We start from the raw sequence: 11772 nt of genomic DNA on the forward strand, positions 1-11772 counted from the left end.
TTACACCTTCCTCATTCTGCATACGTGAGCTTTAGAGTCGTGTCTCTGGTGGTCGACTGCCCGGCTGCTGAAGTCAGTCTGCTGTGGCCTTAGAGCCTGGAATGCAATTTACTCCCCTCCTCTTTTTTTTTTTTTTTTTTTGGTTAAATCTGTGTCTGGGGTTGTAAATTTCCTCCAATTCTCCCTCTTTTTTCGCTCTTTCTATCTTTCTCCCCTTGTCGGAATTAATGAGATCGGGTTTGATCAGGGCAGCCGAGTGTTCCGAGAGAAATCGCACAGCCGCCTTGTGTCCTGTAATAGAATTTGCATCTAATGCATACATAAATCAAACATCTTTCTGGACATTTTCATATGCATAATGTCATTTCATCCTGTGTCTTTCCAAGTGGGGCGCTCGGTGCACAGGGGGAGAGGTGGTGGGGTGGTGTAGGTGGCTGTGGGGATTGTAGACGGGGGGGGGAAGGGGGGAAAGGGGGAGGGGAAAGGTGATATTTTTTCCCCCTCGTTCTCTTTTTCTCCTTCACCTTCCGTGAATTATTTTTATTTATTTATTTTTTCTGCTTTATTTTGCTGACTGTGTAGGCACGTTCGGAAAAGCGAGATCTAAGATCTTTGGGGTTTACGTGTCAGATACTTTCATTGTGTGTGTGTGTGTGTGTGTGTGTGTGTGTGCGTGCATTTATGCATATGTTTGTGTGTATATATACTGTAGGCGTGTGTGTATTGGTGGCATGTTAATGGCGAGGTGGGGGTGCTTTATTTCTCTTTTGCACTACCGAGGTGTTCGGAGCTTTTGTTATGTAAATGATTATAAGGGATTCAAAGTGCCTGTTCTTCACAGGGTGACTCCGCAATAAATAAATAAATATAAAAAAAAAAAGAAAAGAAAGAAAAATTGAAAAAAAAAAAAGTGACAAGCTTGTCATTATGGCTTGTAACTCTTTGCTAACGAGACTTTATTTATTCACGTTATTATTTGCGAGTCCTATTTACGATCTTTTTTTTTTATATGATGAACAGAACAATACGGGAAAACAATACCAAGTGAAATCTGAAGGTTGAACACGACAAAAGCAGGTCTCGAGGCGTCTCGTCATTATTAACCGTCTACACAACGTTGTGTCGTACTCTCACACGGAATTGTAAGCTTTCGATTTCTCAAACTTCACCGGCGTGTTTCGAAGAACGTTTGGTCCGACGGTGCTGACGTTCGGAACTCGCGAAGAGATCGATGTTTTCCCGATGTTGTGCTATTAAATAGCACTACTACACAAAGTAAAGTAAATCATTTTTACTCTGAGGCCTTGGGGATGCTGTATGCGTGTTTCTCTGATAGAAGGAACTAAAAAAAAAAATTAAAAAAACGTGACGATGGCTCCTTCCCAGAAAAACAAGAAAACTGGCACGACGCCATCCTGAGAGGAAGTCTCGTCTCATGAAAAAAAAAAAAAAAAGAAGACCTTTTTATTTTCCCTGTTAAAAACACTCAAGCAACATGTTTTGTAATTTGCCTGTTTGGAAAATCTGCTCCGCTTCAGCACGGGGTCTCTGAAGGTCTCCGTGTCCTACTTTTTAAACGCTCATTACAATCTACATTAACGTCTTCAAATATTAATTGGACCCACGAAGCCGTACAAATGTGTCCTCTCGAATGTTGTACTGACAGCTTGTCGGCGGTGAGCGCTCGAGACGGCCTGACATGTTGGCCGTGAAAAGTTTCCGCGCTAAAACAATGCCATTAACGCCAATCAAGCTGACACTTAGGAGCCTTATTAAATGATGAGTAATGTCCAACATGCTGCTCGGCCCATTAACGCAAACCACTTCTGACCTCGGCAGCTTCTTAGCACCGTAATGTAATGTGATTATGAGTCCACTCTATAAATAATAATAATAATACTGTAAAAATGCTAGCAGGCTACATCATTTATGTATTTACATGATGGTAATGTGTTTGTCCTTGCCTCGATATTAATTAAAAATATAGTAATGCGTTTTGATTTCTCGTTTTTTTTTTCTTCTTCTTTCCTCGTTCGCACATGATGGTAACGCGGTTATACCGGAAACGTTAAACAGCCTCGGATTCAAATAGTCATGCTCACAGCCTTTTACTCTACGGCACGTTCTCGTGATTATTTGTAAATTTGAAGGAGCGATTTCATGTGAAAAGTTACGAGCGGTTCAATATCCGTATTCTGTTGCGATGCTTTATCACGTTAGAGGATCTGTATCAGTGAGAAATTAATACATTCCATGTTTACAGAAGAGTGAACTAGCATAACCCAGAGCTCAGGATATTTTCTGTTTGTTATTCATGTGTGTAGGTTTCCTCTGGGTCCTGCTGTTTCCTCCCACCTCTCAAGAACATTCTGGATCGGCGACTCTAAATTGCCCTTAGGTGTGAATGTGAGTGTGTGTATGGTTTGCTAATAGACTGATGTCCCATCTAGAGTGTATTCCCACTTCAATTCCCAGGAGAGACTCCATATCCACCCCAACTATGACCAGGATAAAGCCCTTCCTTGAAGATCTTCCAAAAGATATCCCTAACATGTCGCTCTACAATCTCCCGTAGGTGTTCAATTGGGTTGAGATTTGGTGGATGTGAAGGCCATAGCACATGATTTGCATCAAACCTTTCAATAAGCCCTCAAGTCCGGTAGATGGGGCGGAGTCATCCTGGAAGACCCCTCAGTGGATAGAAAATAGAAATTGAAGTGATCTGCAAAATTTTCCACTTTTTCCACGCTCGGAGGTGGAGCCTGTGGTCGGAACAATGGTCACGCTCACCATCGAGATGTATGATGGTTCTGTCTGTATGCTTGCTAGCCAAATGCTAAACTGTTGTCGACTTTGCTCTTAGGAAGAACGTTCCACTGAAGTCGCTTATCATGCATTACGAAGCTTTATCATACACGGCTAATAATCTGATGATCACTGAAGGGTGCGTATATGGAAACCTCCATCTTTTCTCTCCCCCCACGCCCATCAACAACCCCCACCCGTTCCATCCAATCATCCGGGTTCCCTGGCAGTGTGATAAAACTCCATTAACTGCAGGTCCCTGATGACCAAAGGGGGGGAAAAAAAAAACGTGTGCATCCGAATATGCAGATAGATTTATCAGTCCAGCCATACGTGGCCATCCTCCTGGTCATGTAATGAGGGGAATATCCCCGGCGAGTGGTCAGAGTGCCTCTGCCGCTTAATGACACTGGATATCTCTGCGACAGGCCCTGAAATATTTGCTCAGGAGACTCTCGCAGGGTTTCAATCTCCTGCAAATCCATTTATATGTTTGCGCTTGATTTATGGCCTTATTTTAACTGTCTCCTACATGCAAATGCAGAAAGGGGTGATGGTGTTGGGAGGGTGTGTGTGTGCGTGCGTGTGTGTGTGTGTGTGTGTGTGTGTGTGTTGGGGGGGGGGGGGTGGGGGTGTTCTAGGTTCTTAGAAATATACATAATGTGATTCTCAGGGTCATCCCTCCCGCCTGTCAGAATGCATTCCAGCCAGGGAGAAGCGGAGGGACTCGGGGAATTGCTCTTTCCACCAAGAAGTCAGGAGGTGGCCAAACGCCGTCTGCTTTCACGTCGTGAAACACTGAATTTCCTGTAGAGTTTCAGTGAATTTATTTCCTCATAATGACATTTCTAAATCTTAACAATCGCACCTAATTAATTGAGTGTTTTTGTGTGGGGGGAAAAAAAAACCAAACAAAACGTTGCCTGGTCTCTCATCAATCCTCACCTGTCCAGTTTCGGTGAGCTTCCTCTCATTGTAGCGTCGTATACCTGTTCTTGACTGACAGGAGCAGAACCTGATGTGGCGTTCTGCTGTTGTAACCCACCTACAACCCTCAACGTTCTATCCGTTGTGCATTCTGAGATGCTTTTCTGCTTACCACGGTTGTAAAGAGTGGTTTCTCCGAGTTACCGTAACGTTCCTGTCGGCGTTAACCGTTCTACTCTGACCTCTCTCATCGAGAAGGTCTGCAGAACTGCTGCTCACAAGATGTTTTTTTTTTGTTTTCCGCACCAAACTCTAGATTACTACTATGCGTGAAAATCCAGCCCGTCTGGTACCAGCATGAGCGTCACTGAGATTAACTGACGTGAACGTCAGATGAAGCTCTTGATTGGTCATGTGACTTGGCCATGGTCGTAGATGACTGTTTGAGCTCATGCTAAACCTAGAGGAGCGCTATAAGCCGGAAACACATTAAATATTGAAGATCACACGCTCATTATAAAGATCAACATACAAGATACTGAGTCCAAAACGTGCTTGATCGAGAAGGACAAATCTTTTCTCTACACGTTCTTTCTTTGATATATTAAATCGTTTATCTGTGCTGTTAGGACGATCGAATGTTATTGTTCCTTGCAAATGCGTTCGCACCGTGGCACAGTGTATCTTTAAATACGACCTAATTCATGTAAAGTGATGAATGGTAATCGTATTTAGGTTCGGTTTGTGGTTGGACTTTATTGGAGGCATCTGTCATGTTGTGGACTTCCGTCTCTGGCGTGGACGTAGCAATGCGTTTTATCCGTTTATTCACGCAGGGCGTTGGAGCGAGGCTTGCGATTTGATTTTGTAATTGATCGCTTTACCGTAGACAAAGCAAGAACGAAACACTTTTTTTACGGGATAAAAGAAAAAAAACCGACCCTTTCTCGGTCCGATTTCAACGCTCGGATCGATACGTCAAACCGGCTGATCGGACTTCTCCTTTGCCTCGCGTGAAGACGTTGCCAGGGTTGAGTTTGAGTGCTGCATGTTGCCTTGAGCACACAGTCTCTCTCGCTCTCTCTCTCTCTATCAGGTTCGTCATCCAGGGAATACCGCTCTGTGTTTGGGAATCTTCTCGCCGCAGCTAAATGGTGTATCTTTAAGTAAATCAGCGTTTTTAGCCCGTTTTCGTTCCTGGGAGATATTAAATATTCCATTCGCTGCATAAATTTTCAGGTTCCACTCGTGCAACGCTGGGGGGTGTTGAATTTTTTATGACAAAAACGGTCTAATAATTGTCGAACAGATGTAAGTGTTGGGAAAGTGGGCTCCAGCAGACCTCATAAAATACAATTAGCATCGCTAACCCCGTCTTTGCTTTAAATCACACGTACTTAAAAAGAAACGTAGTGGGGTGATAAAGCACTTAAACCACTGTTGCTATATTAAATAATCATTTTAGGAGGGTTTTATTTATTTATTTTTTATTTTTTGCTGTATCTGAGTACCCAGTACGCCTATTATTATTGATTTCCATGAAGTGGGGGGGGGGACTTTTTTATTATCATCTAGACCGACCGAATGTTTACAAATCTCAAAGCTCTTCTTCCAGTTCAATCATCACGTTTCTTCATTATGTTTAAAACATCCAGTTACTGTATAGTCAATAATTTGCACCGATACAACAACCAATCATCTTTCGCAAAAAAAAAAAAATCGCCAATTACCCCTACATGTCCGAGTTCAGTGTACTTTTCAGGATTTTTGGTGTGTGTTCCTGCCTTACATCCAGCGTTCCCAGGATTTGCTCCGGATCCTCCACAGCGCTGACCAGGATGAGCACTTACCGAACGTGAACGAATACAGAAGTACATGCCAGGTAAGTGACCTCCACCCTAACAGTTCCCACCCCCACAGATGCTCAAGGTGTTCAAAGTGAAGTTCCAACTTGTAACTTGGGGTAGTCTTCTCAACTACTAGTTTACAAAGTGACGTCAAAGCAACACGGCCGTCGGAAAGATCGTATTAACGTAGCCGAACGCACATGGACGCCACCATAAGGTCGTAAGTACGAGTCTGGATTTTCTTTCAGCTCAGAGTTTCCGATTTGGCGGGGGGGGGGGGGGGCGTGTCAATAAGAAAGCATGACGGTAAGTTGATTGAACTTGAATGTTTACTCGTCTCAGGAGATGATTTCAGTTACGTGTTTGGTATATGCAGCAAGTTTTAAAATGATTTACACATTTGCCTACACAAAATTCGATAGCGTGGTGTGATTACGATATAATACGTAGTGATAAAGTTCACACCGGCTTCATAAATCGATTCAATTTATTTATTTATTTATTTTTAAATAAGTTCTTTGTCGTTCATTTTCTAGACGTAGATTTGAAAAAAAAACCCTCGCTGTAGAGAGAAGGAATAACCGCCATCTTGCTCCGACCGAAGCGACTCGAACGCGCCTGATGTCGTAATTACGACTTCCCGACTCGGAAACGCGAACTTCCCAGGAGGACGATGGGGGGAGGGGGAGCGGGAGGGGGGGTTTGTTTGAGTACTTTCGCTTTACGTGACGGACCAAACAAGAGATACGCGATTCTCAAAAGTGTGTTCCACGTCCAGGTGGGAAATGATTTATTTATTTATTTATTTATTTATTTATTTGCATTGCACATGACCACTTCCTGGTTCCTCCAGCAGAAACTCGGCTGGTGTTCCTGAAACGGTTCCCTCGTTCCTCGAAAGCAGTTCCTGACCTCACTTTATCATGTTGTGTAAGATGAAGACATTCCACACCGACTCTCTCTTCAACGTGGATGATAAAATAATAAGACCACCAGTTAACGAAACGCCGATTGCCATTAGCACCAGATCAGTATCGGTTTAAGGAATAAAAATGATCAATCACTAGTCGAGGGTACAGTATTCACCGCCTCTCTGTTACTTCATTAATCCTCTCACCGAATTACAGAACCATTTATTCCTGTCTCCGGCATTCTTCCCCTCCGTACACGACGGAGCTGTTTAATAAACCTCGATTAATTCTCGTATGGCACTAAGAGATTATTTTTGGTGGCTTTTAATTACGTACAGTACACTCGGAATCATTCACTGCCAGTCGCGAAGTTATAAAATAATAAATGTAGGTGTAATTTTGTTGGGGCCTAGAATGTAATCCTAAAGCCTAAATCCGTGATTTCGTTCCATTATCACTCGCTCACATTTGTCAAATTATTTCGACGTCATTATTTACTAATAAAGTCTAAAGCGCGTGGTGTTTTTGCCCGAAAGCCTCCGAGACAAGAACATGTGACACATTAGTACGCGACTGTACTAATGGAGTCAGTAGCAGGTGTTCGTCATTAAGACGCCGACAATTAACACCATGTGTTAGGAGCGTACATGTGTTAATGTGGATTTGGGGGGAAAAAAACAAAACAAAACAAAAACGAAGCAAATGGTGTTAGATGAGGAAACCGTTCTGACGTGAATTATGTTTTAGGGATGGGGAAAATATCAGAAGAATGTTTTCTCGTCTGATCGATCAATCAATTAATCAATTAATCAACCAATCAACAAATAAATATAAATTGAGTAAAACAATCAATCAACAAACAAATATTAATTTAATAAAACAATCAATCAACAAATAAATATAAATTGAATAAAACAATCAACAAATAAATATAAATTGAATAAAACAATCAATCAATTAATCAACAAATAAATATAAATTTAATAAAACCAACAAATAAATATAAATTTAATAAAACAATCAATTAATCAAGAAATAAATATAAATTTAATAAAACAATCAACAAATAAATATAAATTTAATAAAACAATCAACAAATAAATATAAATTTAATAAAACAATCAACAAATAAATATAAATTTAATAAAACAGTCAACAAATAAATATAAATTTAATAAAACAATCAATAAATATTAATTTAATTAAACAATCACCAAATAAATATTAATTTAATAAAACAATCAACAAATAAATATTAATTTAATAAAACAATCAACAAATAAATGTTAATTTAATGAACCAATCAACAAATAAATATTAATTTAATAAAACAATAAATAAATAAATATTAATTTAATAAAACAATCAATCAACAAATAAATATTAATTTAATAAAATAATCAAGGAAGCAAGGAGTAAAAAAAGTTTGATTAATTTTTACATTTTAATAATAAAAAAATGACTCCTTGCTTGCTTGATTGATTCTTTTATTAGCTTTTATTCATTTAGTTAGTTTTTACTGCTTTCTTTCTTTCCTGATTTGATTAATTTTTACATTTTAATTACATTTTTTTAATCAAGAAAGAAAGAAAAAAAGAAAGTAAGCATTAAAAACTAACTAAATGAAGAAAAACAAATAAAACAATCAATCAAGGAAGGAAGCAAGCAATAAAAATGAAATAAATCAATCAATGAATGAAAGACGGAATGTATTTTTGTATATATTTGTGTATTTCTTCCTCAAATCAATTTGAAGAGTTTCTCATGTGAGAGAACCTTACAGAGTTACAGCTTTACCTCTGACTGTTACAAAGTGCTCACACTGGAGACTCCTTCCTAAAATAAAAGCTAAATAATGCGAAATCTCTTGTGCTCCGTGAAAAACTCCCTGTGAACAAGCTGTTACTATGGAAACGATAGCGTATTAGAAAGAGCACATGGATATAAACTAGAAAGGAAACTTCTGTCAGAGCTGCTCTTCTAGGAAATTAATCATCACCTTCTGACCAATCAGAATCAAGAATTCTTCAACACATGAGTTGGTCTCTTCTGTACCTGGTATGAAGCATCACCAGTCTTTACCCAAATCCGCCATGCCATCTCACAGATACACAACTGGCCTGCACGTTGCCTAGCAATGAGGTAGCGACGGTGTGTGCCAGCTTTCCGTCCCGATGAGAATGAAGCTAATTTGTGTTGTTGAGGACCTCCTGCTGAGGCCTGAGACCCGAATCCTCACCGTGTCCCCCCCGTGTCCTCCCCATGTCCCACTGCGTCTTGCGCTTTCAGTGCTGCGTCATTTCTCATCTTAATATGCTGACGGCGCTGATCAAACAAGGTGTGTGTGTGTGTGTGTGTGTGTGTGTGTGTGTGTGTGTGTGTGTGTGTGTTGGGTTTCATCATTATCACGATAAACAAAATCATCAAAGCGTGCAAGCTGAGATTAAAATGAAAATATCAGGAATAATATATCAGGTGAATAGATTGCTGTTATTTTATTTATTTATTTATTTATTTATTTTTATGCACTGCCATCTTCAAATCTGATCTGAAAAGTTCAGTCCAAAATCTCTCTCTCCATCCACATCTATTTATCTGTTTATTTTGCCTCATGTTTGTTTTTTTTTACATTCAAAAAACATGCAAACTTTTGCCCTACATGATAGATAGATAGATAAACAGACAGACATTCAGATAGATAGATGGATAGACAGACGGATAGATAGACGGATAGACAGACATTCAGATAGATAGACGGATAGACAGACATTCAGATAGATTGAGAGATAGATAGACAGACAGACGGACGGACAGACAGATAGATAGGTAGATTGATAGATAGATAGACGGACAGACAGACGATAGATAGATAGATAAATAGATAGACGGATAGACAGACATTCAGATAGATAGATAGATAGACAGACAGACGGAAGGACAGACAAACAGATAGATTGATAGATAAATAGATAGACAGACAAAATCTATCTGTCTGTCTGCCTATCTATCTATCTGACAAACAGATGGATAGAACGACAGACAAACAGATAGATAGACAGACAGACAGGTACATGGATAGATAGATAGATAGACAGACAGACAGATGGACAGATAGATAGATAGATAGATAGACGGATAGACAGACGATAGATAGATAGATAAATAGACAGACGGATAGACAGACATTCAGATAGATAGATAAACAGACACACATTCAGATAGATAGATAGATAGATAGATAGATAGACAGACAGACAGGTACATAGATAGATAGATAGACAGACAGATGGAAGGACAGACAAACAGATAGATTGATAGATATATAGATAGACAGACAAATCTGACCTGTCTGTCTGTCTATCTCTCTGTCTATCTATCTATCTGACAAACAGATGGATAGAACGACAGACAAACAGATAGATAGATAGAAAGATGGATAGATAAACAGATGACTACATAGATAGATAAACAGACGGACAGATAGATAGACAGACAGACAGACAGACAGATAGATAGAAAGATAGATAGATGAATAGATAGAAAGATAAACAGACGGATAGACAGACAGACAGACAGACAGATTAGAAGCTAAATAAAACAGTGCACAAGAGAAGAACATACGATATAACTGAAGCTGCAGAGTGGAAGCAGTAAAATAGAAATAAAATACGCTGAGTGTACGGATCGATAAATACAGGACCCGAATGTTCCATATACACACACTTACACTTACACATGTCCAGATTTGTGCGGTATCCCTTCCTCTAGCGCTCCTTTTGACAGTGTTTGTGTGCGTACTGTGTAAAATCCATTAATCCATGTAAAAACCCCTGAAACACTACACTCTCTACACTCTGCCTGCGTTATATATGTTCATGATCAACATTCAGGTTACAACAGCAGACGTAGCCAACAAAACGGAGGACTAACCCAGCGTCACGGCTGCTGACCGAGCGCTCGCGTTCGTTTCCTTTAGAACACTAGCCGTTCCCCCAGTTTTTCTCGTCAACCTTATCATAACGTGACACGCTACAACTCGATCGGATGCTGCCCTTGGATTCCTCTCGCCGGCAGAACCGATATTCCGTGCAAGCGCCTCGCGATCTCGCTCTCCGGCGCGCGGAGTCACGCGGAGGCCGTAAAGATAAGTTAAAGCTATAAAATGCACGATCTGGCGTGACTGCGATTTCTTTAATTTCTCCGGTTAATTCACAAAGCTCATTCTCTCTACTGTTCGCTCTTGAAGAGTACCCCCTAGGAGGAAAGACAATAGGGTGTGTGAGTGGCACCGATTGCCTACGGTGGGGGGGGGGGGGGGGCAGGACCGGCTCCATTAGGATACCCAAAAGGTACGGAGCCGAATAAAGCCCGGGTCTACGCTTGATTGGCAAACAAAGTAGGCACAGGCACTTAGGAATTCAATTGCATTTTACCCATCACCATTTCTACTCCGCTTAAATTATGCTCCTGGACTAACAGCTTCTATTAACTCTACCGGTCCCTATTCAGGTGCTAATTGAGATGAAACCGGGGTTTGTCAAGGCAATTATAACAAATAGCGCGAAATGGCTAGAGATGGCCTTTCAAAGAGCTAAAGCTGCACCGAGGTATTAATCCTTTATAGTCACGACACGAGTAATAACGGGTGAAATTAGCACTGTATCATATCTGCATAGATGATATGATATATCATTATGTTCCTGTACGTATCTTGGTGTAAGGTGTAAGGGGTTTGGGGGTGTGACAGGGTCGTGTGTGGCGCTGGGGGGGTAAAAAGTATTACACCCGAATGAGTTTCACATGAAATTGTGTTGCGTTTGGCAGTCGAAGGATCAGCTCAAGTAGTTTCCTGCCGCGTATTTCATATACACTTAAGGGAGAGGAATAATTATCTGGACTCTGGAATAATAGGCGACTCTCTGGGGAGCGTTAGGAATAAAAACGCTTTCGATGCAGTTAGACGCTCTTGTGACTTAACAAACCACGCGCTAGTACAGCCGAAGTGTTCTATAAATAAAACGGGTGGCGCTTGTTCGTTAAAGTTGAAAAACTTCACTCATGACGTAGTCGTGTAATATGAATCAGTCACGAGGCGTGGAAGCGCCATCACGAAAGTGCCGTAAATAAGACTTAAATAAATAATTAAATAAATAAATAAATAAATATAAATCAGCCGAATAATCACCTAATGTGCAAAGCGGCGGGGAAAAAAAAAAAAAAAAACTTCGACGCATCCGGGTTCATATTTTGTTGTCGGCGCCGGGCCGGGCGGCTGTAACTGT

Source organism: Ictalurus furcatus, chromosome 9, assembly GCF_023375685.1.
Source record: "Ictalurus furcatus strain D&B chromosome 9, Billie_1.0, whole genome shotgun sequence".
In the NCBI taxonomy this organism is placed as follows: domain Eukaryota; kingdom Metazoa; phylum Chordata; class Actinopteri; order Siluriformes; family Ictaluridae; genus Ictalurus; species Ictalurus furcatus.